The sequence below is a fragment of the Lolium perenne genome, chromosome 4 (assembly GCF_019359855.2).
Source record: "Lolium perenne isolate Kyuss_39 chromosome 4, Kyuss_2.0, whole genome shotgun sequence".
In the NCBI taxonomy this organism is placed as follows: domain Eukaryota; kingdom Viridiplantae; phylum Streptophyta; class Magnoliopsida; order Poales; family Poaceae; genus Lolium; species Lolium perenne.
The window spans coordinates 15,008,052-15,027,779 of NC_067247.2; positions in this window are offsets into that span (position 1 = coordinate 15,008,052).

Below are 19,728 nucleotides of genomic sequence, written 5' to 3' on the forward strand. Positions count from 1 at the left end.
TGGAAGCAAGAACAAAAGGAAACAAGCAAACAAAGCAAAATCTTTTTGGATTTTTTTATAGCAAACCAACGATAGCAAATAAAGCAAAATAAAAGCAAGAAACCAAAATAAGCAAATGGTGAAGAGAAACAACAGAAATATTTTTGGTCTTTTTGTGTTTTAGGAAAGAAACAAAGCAAAAACAAGAAAATGAAAACTAGAAGAGTCATATAAACACAAAGCAGCAGGAATTCGTCAAACTTGACAGCAGTACAGTAATCGATTTTTAAGAAATTCTTCCACTGTCCAGCTCGAAAAGTGTTCAACTAATGAAAGTTAGATAACAACCTGGGGAACATGCTCAAAAATTGGCTTCGCAAAATAACGTCCTGGCTGTTTGTGAGAAATTTTTTGGTATCAGTCCAGAATCTGTTTTCAATCAGCACTTCGCCAAATATCATCTCCCTCTTATTAGAAAACCACTTTAAGAAGCTAAACAAATATGTACAAGTATCCAGCAATCATAATATGCAAAGAATGAGTGATGCCGGTATACCTCCCCAAGCTTAGGCTTTTGGCCTAAGTGGATTTCAACCCCAGCGAGGGTCAGGGTTCCACGCCGGTGGATCATACATGGCGTAGTCATAATAAGGTCCCGGTGCAGAAGAAAAGGGTGAAGGCTCCTCATACCCAAAATGTTGATGCGAAGAGCTCGCTGCATTGGATGACGAGTCGAGGTGTTCCTCGGCCTCCTCCGTGCCGTCTCTTGCATGATGGCCATCCCCCTCTATGTATGCATTCAGTTCACCTTCTGTGACTGACCAATCCTTCCTGGAATCAAGGTTAAACAAGGCAGGTGCAGGCAATACTACTAGCTTTTCAGCTTTCTTAGTTGTTCTCCAAGTTTTCTTGTATAATATTATCTTATAAGACAGGTTACTCAAATTAGACAAATCTGAAACAAATTCATGTTTAATCATGGAGACTATGTCAAGTTTTTCTATGGAAAGTTGAATGTCAAGATGGTGAGGTTCTACACCATGCATAGCTAATAAACGAGAGGCGATGAGACCTCCGCAAATTCCTCCCTTCTCACTGTTAGTAGCAAGTCTATAGGCTATCAAAGCTCCCAAATTATAAGTCCTATCACCTTGTAATGCAGCAGCTAGAAAGGCTAAATCCTGGATAGATAACTTACTTGCATTCTTTCTAGCAAGAACGCACTTGGTGATGAAATAAGCAAAGTAACGAATAGTTGGGAGTTGAATACTACTAATTTTACCACCATCCTCTGAGAAGCTTCTTCCATGACAAATCATCTTGTAGAGATTCAAGAGCTCTTGCGGCGATCCCCTCATCTTCTCGCACGATCCCCATTGTGGCACTCTAATGGCTGCACAAAAATCATTGAAAGGCAAGTTGACAGTTTTATTATAAACTTTGTACCGAACCATGCGGTTAGATTGAGACCAATTGAATTCAAAATCCTGCACTACAGACATAGTCAGCTTTGCGTATTGGTAAGGTTCACCAACAACAAAACTTTCCAACCCTGCATTGGAGATCAGATTTTGAACATCCCGCAAGATTCCTGCATTTCTCATAAAATCAACGCACGGGTAGTAAGAGGGGTATAGTCCCTCTTCGCGGTGAACTCTCATAACTTGTTGCACCTCCAATTCTTGTTGGTTTAGTTGATGCCTATTCCACTCCATTTTCTGAAATTTTTCAACAAACAATATAAAATTTGATTTGGTGACATATAATTGAGGGAAACTACAATAGGAACTTGCTAGAGTACTAATCATGCATCAAAACTAGTTTTTCCAACTTAGAACAAGCATGCAAGCTCACTAAACATGTTACCTACAGTAGCAAAATATTCAAGATATACTCAACCAAACGAAATTCTACTTGGATAATCGGAGGAGTCACATACCGGAGAGCAAATGTGCCAAATTTCAGACAGAAATCTGGGCTGAGCAAAGAGATCGAGAAATCTTGAACTCTTGAGCAGAAACGCGAGTGAGAGAAAGCTGGTGCGAGTTTTTTCGGGAGAGAGAAGAGAGTGGGAGGAAGAGATGAAGTGGTGGGGCAAGGAGGGCCCCACACAACAGGGTGGCGCGCCTCCCTAGCTGGCCGCGCCGGCCTGTGGGGTGCCACCCTGGGGTGCCCCACTTGTCATCCCCAGGTGCTCCCAGGTGCCTCTTCGAAAAATAAGACAAACGGTATAATTTTTGTGAATTTTTGAAAACTTTGAAAAATGCACATTTCTGGGTATTAAATTTATTGTTACTGGGCAGAAAAAGATTTTGAAATCTCTAATTGACTAAAGAACCTTGCAAAACAAAAAATTCTACAGCAAGTAGAACAAGTGGAGGAAGAAAGAGATGTTGTTTAACTCCTCTATGCATATAAAATGAATTTGTTAACAAGGTTGATCAAGTCTTGCCACCAAATAAATTTTACATAACATATGAAGAAATAAACCTCAAATCAATCATGTTACCTTGTATTGTATTGATATGAATCCAATCATAATACTTTGATATCCTTCTTTAGGCTCATATATAGGACAATCAATAGCTCCCACTTTGATAGTTCTCACATTAGAAATTGTATTAATTCCACATACTTTATCAATCCTCTTGGGGAAATAAACGGTATGCTCCTTGTCATCAACATTGAAAGTAACTTTTCCTTTATTGCAATCAATAACAGCCCCTGCGGTGTTAAGAAAAGGTCTCCCAAGAATAATAGACATATTATCATCTTCAGGCATTTCCAAGACAACAAAATCAGTTAATATCAAGCACTTATTAGTAACTTGAACAGGAACATCCTCACATATACCAACAGGAATAGCAGTAGATTTATCAGCCATTTGCAAAGATATATCAGTTGGTATCAACTTATCTAAATAAAGTCTCTTGTAAAGAGAAAAATGCATAACACTAACACCTGCTCCCAAATCACATAGAGCAGTTCTAACATAATTATTCTTGATAGAACAAGGAATAGTCGGTATACCTGGGTCGCCCAACTTCTATGGAACTTTGCCATTGAAAGAGTAATTAGCAAGCATAGTGGAAATCTCCTCATTAGGAATTTTCCTTTTGTTAGTGACAATATCTTTCATATACTTTGAATAAGGAGGCAATTTAATAGCATCAGTCAAAGGGATTTGCAAGAATAAAGGTTTCATCCAATCACAAAATTTATTATAGTGTTCTTCTTCCTTTGATTATAGTTTCTTAGCGGGAAAAGGCATTTGCTTTTGAACCCATGGTTCTCTTTCATTACCATGTTTCTTAGCAATAAAATCTTCTTTAGTATACTTTTTATTTTTAGCATGCTTTTCAGGTTCATCTTCAAGCTCTTCTTTATCAGAAGCATCATTCTTATCATTATCTTTATCATGTTCATTACCACTTTCAGTTTCAGCATCAGAAATAGAAATACTATTAGGTTCATTAAAAGGTTCAGAGGATTCTACAACATTTTTATGTTTCTTCTACTTTTTCTTTGAAGGTGCACTAATTTCTTTAGTTCGTTGAGAATCTGGTTCAACTCTTTTGGGATGCCCCTCAGGATATAAAGGATCCTGAGTAGAAACACCGCCTCTAGTTGTTACTTCATAAGCATGTTTTTCTTTAGAATTATTTTTTAACAAGTCATTTTGCACTTTAGTGAGTTGATCAATTTGAGCTTGAATCATATGAAAATGTTTAACAATCATCTTAACATCATTGGAGGTTCTCTCCATAATACCATGCAATTCACTAATAGCTTGAGAATTTTCCATTAAATGATTCTCTACTCTCATATTAAAATTTTCTTGCTTAACAATATAATTATCAAACTCATCTAAGCATTGAGAAGGAGGTTTTGAATACGGAATATCTTCCCTAGTAAAGCGTTGAAGAGAATTTACCTCAATCATGGATGAAGGGGGAGTTATCTTACATAAATCTTCTATGGGAGGCAAGTTCTTCACATCTTCAGATTTAATACCTTTCTCCTTAAGAGATTTATTGGCTTCCCTCATATCTTCATCATTTAATTTAATCAAACCCCTCTTCTTCAATATCGGCGTCGGGGCTGGTTCAGGTGTAGACCAATCATCATGATTCCGGCCTATTTTATCCAATAATTCTTCAGCTTCGTCTGGAGTTCTTTTCCTGAAAACACAACCAGCACAACTATCCAAATATGCTCTAGACTCAATGGTTAGTCCACTATAAAATATATCAAGTAAATCATTCTTTTCCAGGTCATGTCCTGGTCGAGCTCTGATAAGAGAGCAAAATCTTGCCCAAGCTTCAGGCAATTTCTCTCCATCTTCCTGGTCAAAATTATAAATTTTCTGCAAGGCAATATGTTGAGCACTAGCAGGAAAGTATTTTCGAAAGAAAGCATCAAGCAAACCTTTTGGACTACCAATAGAACCAGGAGGCAAACTATTATACCAAGTTTTAGCATCATCCTTTAATGAGAAAGGAAAAAATTTAGCAACTAAATAAGTACGCATCTTGACATCATCAGAAAATAAGCTACTCAAAGTAGAAAGTTCATTCATGTGTTCTACAGCACTTTCTTTTTTCAGTACCACAAAAGGGTGTTTTCTCAACAATACCTATATGAGATAGGTCAAGAGAAAAATCATAATATTTATCCTTAATGTTTATAGGAGATGTGGCAAATTTAGGATCAGGAGACAGCTTATATCTAACAGTATATTGTGCAAGCAACTTTTTAATTTTTCTTGCATCAGTAGTAGGATTGCATCAAGTTCCACATAATCCTCATCAGGATCATCACTAGAGTATTCAACGGACTCAGGTGAATTAACAGGTGTAGCAGCATTTTCATTAGGAGTTTCAGTATTTTCAAGTTGTCTAGACCTAGCAATTGTAGCATCTAGAAAAGATCCCAATGAACCACTATCATCAAGCACAGCAGAAGAATCATCAAAATTATAAGATTTTTCAGATTCAGCAGAAGTACCATGATGTCTACGCTCGCTTCTATTCTTGTAGACAGTGTTGGGCCTCCAAGAGCAGAGGTTTGTAGAACAGCAACAAGTTTCCCTTAAGTGGATCACCCAAGGTTTATCGAACTCAGGGTGGAAGAGGTTAAAGATATCCCTCTCAAGCAACCCTGCAACCACAATACAAGAAGTCTCTTGTGTCCCCAACCCACCTAATACACTTGTCAGATGTATAGGTGCACTAGTTCGGCGAAGAGATAGTGAAATACAGGTGGTATGAATGTATATGAGCAGTAGTAACGGCACCAGAAAAGTGCTTGCTGGCGTGCAGTAAGTAAAGATGCAGCGGAACAGTAAATAAGCGATGATTGCAGTATTTGGAAACAAGGCCTAGGGATCGTACTTTCACTAGTGGACACTCTCAACATTTATCACATAATAAAACCACTCTACACTCTCTTGTTGGATGATGAACACCACTAATTGTGTAGGGCTACAAGAGCACCTCAATGCCGGAGTTAACAAGCTCCACAATATTCGATATTCATATTTAAATAACCTTAGAGTGCATGATAGATCATTGTAATTATACCAAGTACTAACATAGCATGCACACTGTCACCTTCATACTATGAAAGGAGGAATAGATCACATCAATACCATCATAGTAATAGTTAACTTCATAATCTACAAGAGATCATAATCATAAACTACGCCAAGTACTACATGATGCACACACTGTCACCATTACATCATGGAGGAGGAATAGAGTACTTTAATAACATCACTAGAGTAGCACATAGATGAATAGTGATACAAAACTCATATGAATCTCAATCATGTAAGGCAGCTCATGAGATCATTGTATTGAAGTACATAGGAGAGAGATTAACCACATAGCTACCGGTACAGCCCTTAGCCTCGATGGAGAACTACTCCCTCCTCATGGGAGACATCAGCGTTGATGGAGATGGCGGTGGTGTCGATGGAGATGCCTTCCGGGGGCACTTCCCCGTCCCGGCGGCGTGCCGGAACAGAGACTCCTGTCCCCCGAATCTTGGTTTCGCGATGGTGGCAGCTCTGGAAGGTTTCTTGTACCGTGGCTTTTTCGTATCGAAGATTTAGGTCAGGGACCTTTAAATAGGTGAAGAGGCGGAGTCGGAGGGGCTACGGAGCCGCCACACAATAGGGTGGCGCGGCCAGGGCCTGGGCCGCGCCGCCTACATGTGTGGGGCCCACAGGGCCCTCCTCTGGTGGCTCTCGTGTGTTCTGGAAGCTTCGTGGAATTCTAAGATGCTGGGCGTTGATTTCGTCCAATTCCGAGAATATTTCCTTAATAGGATTTCTGAAACCAAAAACAGCAGAAAACAGGAACTGGCACTGCGGCATCTTGTCAATAGGTTAGTTCCGTAAAATGCATCAAAACGATATAAAGTGTGAACAAAACATGTAGGTATTGTCATAAAACAAGCATGGAACATAAGAAATTATCGATACGTCGGAGACGTATCAGCATCCCCAAGCTTAGTTCCTACTCGTCCCGAGTAGGTAAACGATAACAAAGATAATTTCTGAAGTGACATGCTACCAACATAATCTTAATCATACTATTGCAAGGTATATGAGATGAATGCAGCGATTCAAAGGAATGGTAAAGACAATGATTAAACAACTGAATCATATAGCAAAGACTTTTCATGAATAGTACTTTCAAGACAAGCATCAATAAGTCTTGCATAAGAGTTAACTCATAAAGCAATAGATTCAAAGTAAAGGCATTGAAGCAACACAAAGGAAGATTAAGTTTCAGCGGTTGCTTTCAACTTGTAACATGTATATCTCATGGATAGTTGTCAATGCAAAGCAATATAACAAGTGCAATAAGCAAGCATGTAAGAATCAATGCACAGTTAACACAAGTGTTTGCTTCTAAAATAGAGAGAAATGGGTAAACTGACTCAACATAAAAGTAGAAGAAAGGCCCTTCACAGAGGGAAGCATTGATTGCTATATTTGTGCTAGAGCTTTTATTTTGAAAACAAGAAACAATTTTGTCAACGGTAGTAATAAAGCATATGTGTTATGTATAAGATATCCTACAAGTTGCAAGCCTCATGCATAGATTACCAATAGTGCCCGCACCTTGTCCTAATTAGCTTGAATTTACATGGATTATCATAGCATAGCATATGTTTCAACCAAGTGTCACAAAGGGGTACCTCTATGCCGCATGTACAAAGGTCTAAGGAGAAAGCTCGCATTGGATTTCTCGCTTTTGATTATTCTCAACTTAGACATCCATACCGGGACAACATAGACAACAGATGATGGACTCCTCTTTAATGCATAAGCATTCAACAACAGATAATATTCTCATAAGAGATTGAGGTTTGTTGTCCAAACTGAAACTTCCACCATGGATCATGGCTTTAGTTAGCGGCCCAATGTTCTTCTCTAACAATATGCATACTCAAACCATTTGAGAAAGATAAATCACCCTTACTTCAGACAAGACGAACATGCATAGCAACTCACATGATATTCAACCAAGAAATAGTTGATGGCGTCCCCAGGAACATGGTTATCGCTCAACAAGCAACTTATAAGAAATAAGATGCATAAGTACATATTCAATACCACAATAGTTTTTAGGCTATTTGTCCCATGAGCTATATATTGCAAAGATAAAGTGTAGAAATTTTAAAGGTAGCACTCAAGCAATTTACTTTGGAATGGCGGAGAAATACCATGTAGTAGGTAGGTATGGTGGACACAAGTGGCATAGTGTTTGGCTCAAGGATTTTGGATGCATGAGAAGTAATCCCTCTCAATACAAGGTTTAGGCTAGCAAGGTTGTTTAAAGCAAACACAAGTATGAACCGGTACAGCAAAACTCACATAAAAGACATATTGCAAGCATTATAAGACTTTACACCGTTTTCCTTGTTGTTCGACCCTTACTAGAAAATATCTAGACCTTAGAGAGACCAATCATGCAAACCAAATTTTAACAAGCTCTACAGTATTTCTTCACTAATAGGTGCAAAGTATATGATGCAAGAGTTTAAACATGAGCACAACAATTGCCAAGTATCAAATTATTCAAGATATTATACCAATTACCACATGTAGCATTTCCCGTTTCCAACCATATAACAATTAACGAAGCAGTTTCAACCTTCGCCATGAACATTAAAAGCTAAGAACACATGTGTTCATATGAACCAGTGGAGCGTGTCTCTCTCCCACACAAGCATTTATTTAGAGAATGAGAATAACAAAAACAAAAATAAAAGCACACAGACGCTCCAAGTAAAGTACATAAGATGTGACCGAATAAAAATATAGTTTCAAGAGAAGTGACCTGATAAGTTGTCGATGAAGAAGGGGATGCCTTGGGCATCCCCAAGCTTAGATGCTTGAGTCTTCTTGAAATATGCAGGGATGAACCACGGGGGCATCCCCAAGCTTAGACTTTTCACTATTCTTAATCATATATCATCCTCCTCTCTTGACCCTTGAAAACTTCCTCCACACCAAACTCGAAACAAACTCATTAGAGGGTTAGTGCATAATTAAAAATTCACATGTTCAGAGGTGACACAATCATTCTTAACACTTCTGGACATTTCACAAAGCTACTGGAGGTTAATGGAACAAAGAAATCCATCCAACACAGCAAAAGAGGCAATGCGAAATAAAAGGCAGAATCTGTCAAAACAGAACAGTCCGTAAAGACGAATTTTTTAGATGCACCAGACTTGCTCAGATGAAAATGCTCAAATTGAATGAAAGTTGCGTACATATCTGAGGATCACGTACGTAAATTGGCTTAATTTTCTGAGTTACCTACAGATGTAGCAACTCAATTTCGTGACAGCAAGAAAACTGTTTCTGCGCAGTAATCCAAATCTAGTATCAACTCTACTATCAAAGACTTTACTTGGCACAACAATGCAATAAAATAAAGATAAGGAGAGGTTGATACAGTAGTAACAACTTCCAAGACTCAAATATAAAACCAAATACTGTAGTAAAATAAACACATGGGTTATCTCCCAAGAAGTTCTTTCTTTATAGCCATTAAGATGGGCTCAGCAGTTTTAATGATGCACTCGCAAGAAATAGTATTTGAAGCAAAAGAGAGCATCAAGAGGCAAATTCAAAACAGATTTAAGTCTAACCCACTTCCTATGAAAAGGAATCTTGTAAATAAACAAATTCATGAAGCATAATGCAACAAGCATAGAAAGATAAAACAAGTGCAGCTTCAAGATTTTCAGCATATAGAGAGGTGTTTTAGTAACATGAAAATTCCTACAACCGTATTTTCCTCTCTCATAATAACTTTCAGTAGTGTCATGAGCAAACTCAACAATATAACTATCACATATAGCATTCTTATCATGAGTCTCATGCATAAAATAATTACTACTCCCAACATAAGCATAGTCATTCTTATTAATTGTAGTGGGAGCAAATTCAACATAGTAGCTATCATCAAATATAGGAGGCATATTGTAATCATAATCAAATTTATCCTCCATAGTAGGTGGCACCAAAAGACTAATATCATTATAATCATCATAAATAGGAGGCAAAGTATTATCAAAGTAAATTTTCTCCTCCATGCTTGGGGGACTAAAAATATCATGCTCATCAAAACCAGCTTCCCCAAGCTTAGAATTTTCCATAGCATTAGCAACAATGGTGTTCAAAGCATTCATACTAATAACATTGCTATTTTGCAAACAAAGTTCCCTGGGTTTTTTAATTCTTTCTTCAAACACATCATGTCCTAACTCAAGATAAAGTTCATAAAGATCTCTAATTTTTTTGTTGTTTTCCATTATGCCTAATGATACGTCTCAAACGTATCTATAATTTCTTATGTTCCATGCTACTTTTATGATGATACTCACATGTTTTATACACATTATATGTCATTATTATGCATTTTCCGGCACTAACCTATTAACGAGATGCCGAAGAGCCAGTTGCTGTTTTCTGCTGTTTTTGGTTTCAGAAATCCTAGTAAGGAAATATTCTCGGAATTGGACAAAATCAACGCCCAGGGTCCTATTTTTGCACGAAGCTTCCAGAAGACCGAGGGGGAAAGGAAGTGGGGCCACGAGGTGGCGACACACCAGGGCGGCGCGGCCCAGGCCCTGGCCGCGCCGGCCTGTGGTGTGGGCCCCTCGTGACGCCCTTTGACCTACCCTTCCGCCTACAAATAGCCTTCGTCGAGAAAGCCCCAGTACCGAGAGCCACGATACGAGAAAACATACTGAGACGCCGCCGCCGCCAATCCCATCTCGGGGGATTCAGGAGATCGCCTCCGGCACCCTACCGGAGAGGGGAATCATCTCCCGGAGGACTCTACATTGCCATGGTCGCCTCCGGATTGATGTGTGAGTAGTTCACCCCTGGACTATGGGTCCATAGCAGTAGCTAGATGGTTGTCTTCTCCTCATTGTGCTATCATTGTCTGATCTTGTGAGCTGCCTATCATGATCAAGATCATCTATCTGTAAAGCTACATATGCGTTTGTTGGGATCCGATGAATAGAGAATACTATGTTATGTTGATTATCAATCTATTACCTATGTGTTGTTTATGATCTTGCATGCTCTCCGTTGTTAGTAGAGGCTCTGGCCAAGTTTTTGCTAGTAACTCCAAGAGGGAGTATTTATGCTCGATAGTGGGTTCATGCCTCCATTAAATCTGGGACAGTGACAGAAAGTTCTAAGGTTGTGGATGTGCTGTTGCCACTAGGGATAAAACATTGATGCTATGTCCGAGGATGTAGTTATTGATTACATTACGCACCATACTTAATGCAATTGTCTGTTGCTTGCAACTTAATACCGGAAGGGGTTCGGATGATAACCTGAAAGTGGACTTTTTAGGCATAGATGCATGCTGGATAGCGGTCTATGTACTTTGTCGTAATGCCCAATTGAATCTCACAATACTCATCATGTCATGTATGTGCATTGTCATGCCCTCTCTATTTGTCAATTGCCCAACTGTAATTTGTTTACCCAATATGCTATATTTCTTATGAGAGAGACACCACTAGTGAACTGTGGACCCCGGTCCATTCTTTTACATCGAATACAATCTACTGCAATATTGTTTCTACTGTTCTCTGCAAACAATCATCATCCACACTATACATCTAATCCTTTGTTACAGCAAGCCGGTGAGATTGACAACCTCACTGTTTCGTTGGGGCAAAGTACTTTGGTTGTGTTGTGCAGGTTCCACGTTGGCACCGGAATCCCTGGTGTTGCGCCGCACTACATCTCGTCGCCATCAACCTTCAACGTGCTTCTTGGCTCCTACTGGTTCGATAAACCTTGGTTTCTTTCTGAGGGAAAACTTGCTACTGTGTGCAACATACCTTCCTCTTGGGGTTCCCAACGAACGTGTGTGTTACACGCCAACAAGCATAATTTTCTGGCGCCGTTGCCGGGGAGATCAAGACACGCTGCAAGGGGAGTCTTCACAATCCAATCTCTTTACTTTGTTTTTGTCTTGCTTTATTTTTATTTACTACTTTGTTTGCTGCACTAAAACAAAACACAAAAAAATTAGTTGCTAGTTTTACTTTATTTACTATCTTGTTTGCTATATCAAAAACACAAAAAAAAATTAGTTACTTGCACTTACTTTACTTATTTCATCATGTTTCCTCCTAAGTTCACTCTAAAAGACATACCGGTAGGACAAGGGTCTATCATTGGAAGAGATAATATAGAAGCATTTTTCACCCATGTTAGCATGGAAGAAGATTTTGAAGATAGACACTTGGTAGAACTTGCTCCTACTTATGAAATTGCTGCTGCTTCTTTAGTACACATGATAGAAGCTAAATTTGTTAATCTCAATCCTATAATACAACATATGTTTCTTACACTAGGAGATATGGAAGAAGGAGAAAAGAAAGATTTTGTTTTAGAAACCCTTCTCAAAGAATTTGGAGGTATAGCAAGAGAAGCTAGAAAAGTTTTTACTAAATATAATATGCTTGGCTCTTATACCAACTTTGCTAGTATCCTTGAAAAAATGGATATGGATAGAATAAGGTACACTAATAATGTTAATGATGGTGGGGATATTAAAGTACCGATACCAATTAAGCTCCTAGGAATGCATGAAGCATTAGAAAAGAATTTTGATTGGATTGTTCCTGAAAATTTGTTTGATGAGAATAGCAAACCCAAGACTAATGAAAAGGGAGCCTTTGAAACTTACATAGATAAGATACAATGCATAGTTGAGAAAACCCCGAACACTGCTGTTGATGCTCCACCACTTGATAATACTTGATACACACTTTCTGCGCCTAGCTGAAAGGCGTTAAAGAAAAGCGCTTATGGGAGACAACCCATGTTTTTACTACAGTATTTTTTATTTTTTATTTGAGTCTTGGAAGTTGTTTACTACTGTAGCAACCTCTTCTTATCTTAGTTTTATTGCATTGTTGTGCCAAGTAAAGTCTCTAATAGAAGTATGATACTAGATTTGGATTACTGCGCAGAAACAGTTTTCTTTGCTGTCACGAATCTGGGTCTAATTCTCTGTAGGTAACTCAGAAAATTATGCCAATTTACGTGAGTGATCCTCAGATATGTACTCAATTTTCATTAGTTTTAAGTTTTCTCATCTGAGCAAGTCTGGTGCCTGTTAAAAATTCTTCTTTACGAACTGTTCTGTTTTGACAGATTCTGCCTTTTATTTTGCATTGCCTGTTTTGCTATGTTAGATGGATTTCTTTGTTCCATTGACTTTCAGTAGCTTTGTGCAATGTCCATAAGTATAAAGAATGATTGTGTCACCTCTAAATATGTGAATTTTGATTATGCACTAATCCTCTAATGAGTTTGTTTCGAGTTTGGTGTGGAGGAAGTTTTCAAGGATCAAGAGAGGAGGATGATATACACTATGATCAAGGAGAGTGAAAGCTCTAAGCTTGGGGATGCCCCGGTGGTTCACCCCTGCATATATCAAGAAGACTCAAGCGTCTAAGCTTGGGGATGCCCAAGGCATCCCCTTCTTTATCGACAATATTATCAGGTTCCTCCCCTGAAACTATATTTTTATTCCATCACATCTTATGTACTTTACTTGGAGCGTCTGTTTGTTTTTGTTTCTGTTTTGTTTGAATAAAATGGATCCTAGCATTCATTGTGTGGGAGAGAGACACGCTCCGCTGTTGCATATGGACAAATATGTCCTTAGGCTTTACTCATAGTATTCATGGCGAAAGTTTCTTCTTCGTTAAATTGTTATATGGTTGGAATTGGAAAATGATATATGTGGTAATTGGTATAATATCTTGGATAATGTGATACTTGGCAATTGTTGTGCTCATGTTTAAGCTCTTGCATCATATACTTTGCACTTATTAATGAAGAAATACATAGAGCATGCTAAAATCTGATTTGCATGTTTGGTCTCTCTAAGGTCTAGATAATTTCTAGTATTGAGTTTGAACAACAAGGAAGACGGTATAGAGTCTTATAATGTTTACAATATGTCTTTTATGTGAGTTTTGCTGCACCGCTTCATCCTTGTGTTTGTTTCAAATAACCTTGCTAGCCTAATGAAGGAGATATGCCCTAGAGGCAATAATAAAGTGGTTATTATTTATATCTTTATGTTTATGATAAATGTTTATATATCATGCTATAATTGTATTAACCGAAACATTAGTACATGTGTGATATGTAGACAAACAAGAAGTCCCTAGTATGCCTCTTAAACTAGCTTGTTGATTAATGGATGATTAGTTTCATAATCATGAACATTGGATGTTATTAATAACAAGGTTATATCATTATATGAATGATGTAATGGACACACCCAATTAAGCGTAGCATAAGATCTCGTCATTAAGTTATTTGCTATAAGCTTTCGATACATAGTTACCTAGTCCTTATGACCATGAGATCATGTAAATCACTTATACAGGAAAGGTACTTTGATTACATCAAACGCCACTGCGTAAATGGGTGGTTATAAAGGTGGGATTAAGTATCCGGAAAGTATGAGTTGAGGCATATGGATCAACAGTGGGATTTGTCCATCCCGATGACGGATAGATATACTCTGGGCCCTCTCGGTGGAATGTCGTCTAATGTCTTGCAAGCATATGAATAAGTTCATAAGAGACCACATACCACGGTACGAGTAAAGAGTACTTGTCAGGAGACGAGGTTGAACAAGGTATAGAGTGATACCGATGATCAAACCTCGGACAAGTAAAATATCGCGAGACAAAGGGAATTGGTAATGTATGTGAATGGTTCATTCGATCACTAATGTCATCGTTGAATATGTGGGAGCCATTATGGATCTCCAGATCCCGCTATTGGTTATTGGTCGGAGTGAGTACTCAACCATGTCCGCATAGTTCACGAACCGTAGGGTGACACACTTAAAGTTGGATGTTGAAATGGTAGTACTTGAATATGGAATGGAGTTCGAATATTTATTCGGAGTCCTGGATGAGATCCCGGACATCACGAGGAGTTCCGGAATGGTCCGGAGAATAAGATTCATATATAGGATGTCATTTTATGTGAATTAAAATGTCGCGGAAGGTTCTATGGAAGGTTCTAGAAGGTTCTAGAAAAGTCCGGAAGAAACCACCAAGGAAGGTGGAGTCCACATGGGACTCCACCTCCATGGCCGGCCAACCCTAGTGGGGGAGGAGTCCCAAGTGGACTCCCCCTTAGGGGGCCGGCCACCCCCCCATATGGGAGGTGGAAACCCCACTTTTGGTGGGAGTCCTAGATGGGCTAGGTTTCCCCCTCTTATGGAAGGTTTTTGGTTCGGGTCTTATTAGAAGACTTGGACACCAACCCTTGGGGATCCACCTATATAATGAGGGGCCAAGGGAGGGGGCCGGCCACCCCAAGACCACAAGCTGGCCGCCCCATTGAAGTGGCCGGCCACCCCCTCCCAAACCCTAGCCGCCCCCCTCTCCTCCATATCTCCCGCGTAGCTTAGCGAAGCTCCGCCGGACTTCTTCACCACCACCGACACCACGCCGCTGTGCTGTCGGATTCAAGAGGAGCTACTACTTCCGCTGCCCGCTGGAACGGGGAGGTGGACGTCGTCTTCATCAACAACCGAACGTGTGACCGAGTACGGAGGTGCTGCCCGTTCGTGGCGCCGGAACCGATCGTGATCAAGATCTTCTACGCGCTTTTGCAAGCGGCAAGTGATCGTCTACCGCAGCAACAAGAGCCTTCTCTTGTAGGCTTTGGAATCTCTTCAAGGGTGAGACTCGATACCCCCTCGTTGCTACCGTCTTCTAGATTGCATCTTGGCTTGGATTGCGTGTTCGCGGTAGGAAATTTTTTTGTTTTCTATGCAACGTTATCCTACAGTGGTATCAGAGCCGTGTCTATGCATAGATGGTTGCACGAGTAGAACACAATGGTTTGTGGGCGTTGATGCTCTTGTTATCTTTAGTTTGAGTACTTTGCATCTTTGTGGCATAGTGGGATGAAGCGGCTCGGACTAACTTTACATGACCGCGTTCATGAGACTTGTTCCTCGTTCGACATGCAACTTGTATTGCATAAGAGGCTTTGCGGGTGTCTGTCTCTACTACTATAGTGAAGATTCAATTTACTCTTCTATTGAAAACATTAGTATCAACGTTGTGGTTCATGTTCGTAGGTAGATTAGATCTCTCTCGAAAACCCTAAACCACGTAAAATATGCAAACCAAATTAGAGTCGTCTAACTTGTTTTTGCAGGGTTTGGTGATGTGATATGGCCATAATGTGATGATGAATATGTATGAGATGATCATTATTGTATGTGGCAACCGGCAGGAGCCTTATGGTTGTCTTTAAATTTCATGTTGAGTAGTATTTCAAAGTAGTTGTAATAGTTGCTACATGAGGTGAACAACCATGAAGACGGCGCCATGAACCTTGACGCTACGCCGACGATGATGGAGATCATGCCCGAAGATGATGGAGATCATGTCCGTGCTTTGGAGATGAAGATCAAAGGCGCAAAGACAAAAGGGCCATATCATATCACATATGAACTGCATGTGATGTTAATCCTTTTATGCATCTTATTTTGCTTAGATCGCGACGGTAGCATTATAAGATGATCCCTCACATTAATATCAAGATAATAAAGTGTTCTCCCCTCGTATGCACCGTTGTAACAGTTTGTCGTTTCGAAGCATCTCGTGATGATCGGATGTGATAGATTCAACGATTCACATACAACGGGTGTAAGCCATGTTGCACACGCGGAATACTTGGGTTTGCTTGACGAGCCTAGCATGTACAGACATGGCCTCGGGACAACGGAAACCGAACGGTTGAACACGAGTCATATGGATGATATGATCAACATGTTGATGTTCACCATTGAAGCTACATCATCTCACGTGATGATCGGTTTTGGTGTAGTGGATTTGGATCGTGTACCACTTAACAACTATGAGGGATGTTGTATTAAGTGGGAGTTCATTAGTAATTAGATTAAAACATGAACTAATTATCATAAACATAGTCTGAGTAGTATTTTGAATTGATTTGTAGAATTGGCATCCGTTTTCTACTATGCGCTAGTCTTGTTATTGAGATAGAAATACTGTTAAAATCTGACAAGAAACTTTACGGATTGGTACCGTATTGTTAAAGAATCAAGAATTGATTAAGTCCTATTGCAAACTTTTAGTAAACCTCACATTCTTGATTCAAAGAGCTATGGTTTCAATTAGTACCTAAAGTTATCTTGTCTCCGTGAAACTTGAAGTTCAAATCTGTTTGAAAAGTAAGGAGCTGGAAATTTAGTTTTCAGAAATAATCAAGGTATGAGATATATGTGATATCTAAGACCTTATTACAAGATGATAGAATATAATTTGGTGAGACTACATGAACTCATAAGTTTTATGAGAATGTACGAAGGTTGAAGACGCAAGGCGTCACAATCCTCCAACTATTGGGGCACTAACGATATTCGCATATCCATGAAGTGACCATCCTTAATATGCACCGTTACTAAAACTCGTCGTTTCGAAGCATCACGTGATGATCGGGTTTGATAGATTCTACGTGTGCATACAACGGGTGCAAGCTAGATTTGCACATGCAAATACCAAGGTTAAACTTTATGAGCCTAGCATGTACAGACATGGTCTCAAAAAGTTGTCATGAATTGATGGATAAAATTATGAGTGAAATTGTTCATCATAGTTACTAATAAGTGAAATCTAGAACACTTGTCATATGATGATCAACTTCAAAGTAAGAACCTCAAGGTTATTGGTATTTGACCAACAAACCTAGAAGTTATTGATGTTGAAGTGTTTTTCTGAATAATGAGGAAAGCTAAAAGAGAAACTGCAAATGATATTCTGGCAGAAAGAAAAGAAAAGACTAGAAAGTCTAGCTCAGGTGTATATCAATGATATACGTGTTATGGATGTATTCCTCGTTTGGTCACACAATGAAATTCTTGGGTATTTGTACCATATTGGTTGGTATGAAGTGTCATACAAAACAACGCAATACAAGAATACAATGGCCTAAATGACTGACAAGGAATATGATAGGAATGCACGTCTGGAACAAAAATAAAGTGTTATTATGTTCATCGTTGGCATTCTATCTAGCCCTTAGAATTTATAATAAAGAACTTAATAATTGTTATTTTGTTCTTGTCAAATAAAAACAATGAGTTGTTCAAATTATGACATTACTCCATGAACGATGGATAAGTTATTATAAATTTTAATGGTGAAACACACATACATAACACTGATGCTAAAAATGCCATAAGGCAAATGATTTGAATTCCACTTATTTGTGGAACCGCCATTTAGGTCATGTTAGAAAGGAACGCATGAAGGAACTCTATGCAAATGGATTTTTGGAGTCATTTGATTTTTGAATCATTTGGCGCTTGCAAATCTTTTCTAAAGAGAATGATTAAAATACCGTTCATAGGCCAAAAGTTGAACGGGCAACTAACTTAGTGGAAAAATACATGATGATGTATGTGGTTCACTGGGCATAGTTGTGTGCGGGAGATTCTTCTACTTCATGAAAACTTTCAACAATGAATTGAGTATATATATGTGGATATATTCAATAAGGAAGAAGTTTGAAACATTTGAATGGATTCAAATAAATTTCAGCATGAAGTGGAAATCATCGTAATAGAAAAGTCAAATATCTATGATTGGATCATGGTGGAAATATTTGAATTACGAGTTTTAGCGAACATCTAAGAGAGTTATGAAATTGTTCTACAACTCACATTTCTTGGAGTATCATAATGATGATATAGTATTCAAGATATGTATCCAAACCTTGTTGGATTAATGATGAGATAAAAATATTATGACGCCATTATATTTTTGTGGATTATGCTTTAGTGACTACCGCTTTTACACTAAATAGAGCATCATCATGATCCCTTGAAATGACACCATACGACTTATGGCATAGGTAAGAAACCTGATAGTCTTTTCTTAAATATTGGTATGCATAGCATAAGTATATAAGTTTACAACCAAAATCGGATGAATGTCTTTGTTGGTTATCCCAGAGATTTAATTGGGAATTCTTCCCACGAGACAAAGACAAAAGTGTTTGTCAATGTTTCTTATTTCCGAGAAATTGTTTCTAGTGAAGTATTTGAGTGGGAGGACAATATAATTTGATAAGGTTTATGAACCTGAGCATAATGATCAGAGTAGCGCAGCATCGGAATTGGTTTCGGAAGCAGCCACAACGATCATGGCTCCCATGACTACAAAGTGTTTTAGTCATGGAGATCGAAGTACATATTGAACCTTGTAGGTATGGTTTATTTTGTGATCAAATAAATGATTTGTGGACAAAGGATTGATTTTGATCAATGATAAACCAACTACAAACAAAGAAGTTATGATGGGCCCTGACTCCGTTAAAATGGCCATGCGCCATGAAATCCATAATAGATGAATACTTTTTGAAAGTAAATGGATCTATAGACTTGGATGAAATATCCTTGAAGAAGCTCGACTTGTCGAAAAATTGTTTACGACAAAGTTCAAAGAGTTGACTACGATAAGATTAGATCTTCCGTAGAAATGCTTATAGTCTATATGGATTATTCTAGTAGGATGGCAAAATACATTACTTATCAGAAGTATGTATTAAAGGTGTATACAAGATACAACCAAGAGTTTTGCTGGTCCGTGGAATATTAAATAGGTATACAAAACTTCAATTTGATGAAGTGAGTATCGCGGAGTTTGAATCTTCACCAGATGAAATAGTCAAAGAGTTTTTGATTTCATCAGAGACGATGAAGAGGCTTGCATTTGCAAGAAATTAAGTGGGAGCGCTAAGACATATTTATAATACTTTATGTAGGTGACATATAGTTGGTTATAAATAATGTAATTAAATACTTGATTAAAAAGGTTTCATTGAGAAATTAACTTCAATGAAAGGATATGGACTGAAACAAATTTAGTGTCAAGATCTATGAAGATAGATTGAAACACATAAATAAGTTTAAGTCAAAGTACATATGATGGATGTTGAAGTAGTTCAATATAGAAATATTAAGAAAATGTTCTTGTCATGTGAAGGTTTAACAAGACTTGAGTGTATCTGACACTCAATGAGTAAAAACACATGAGTGATTATAGATCACGAATAATATGTACACAATCAGATATCATGTGCTATAAAGTGTTATGAGCATATACCAG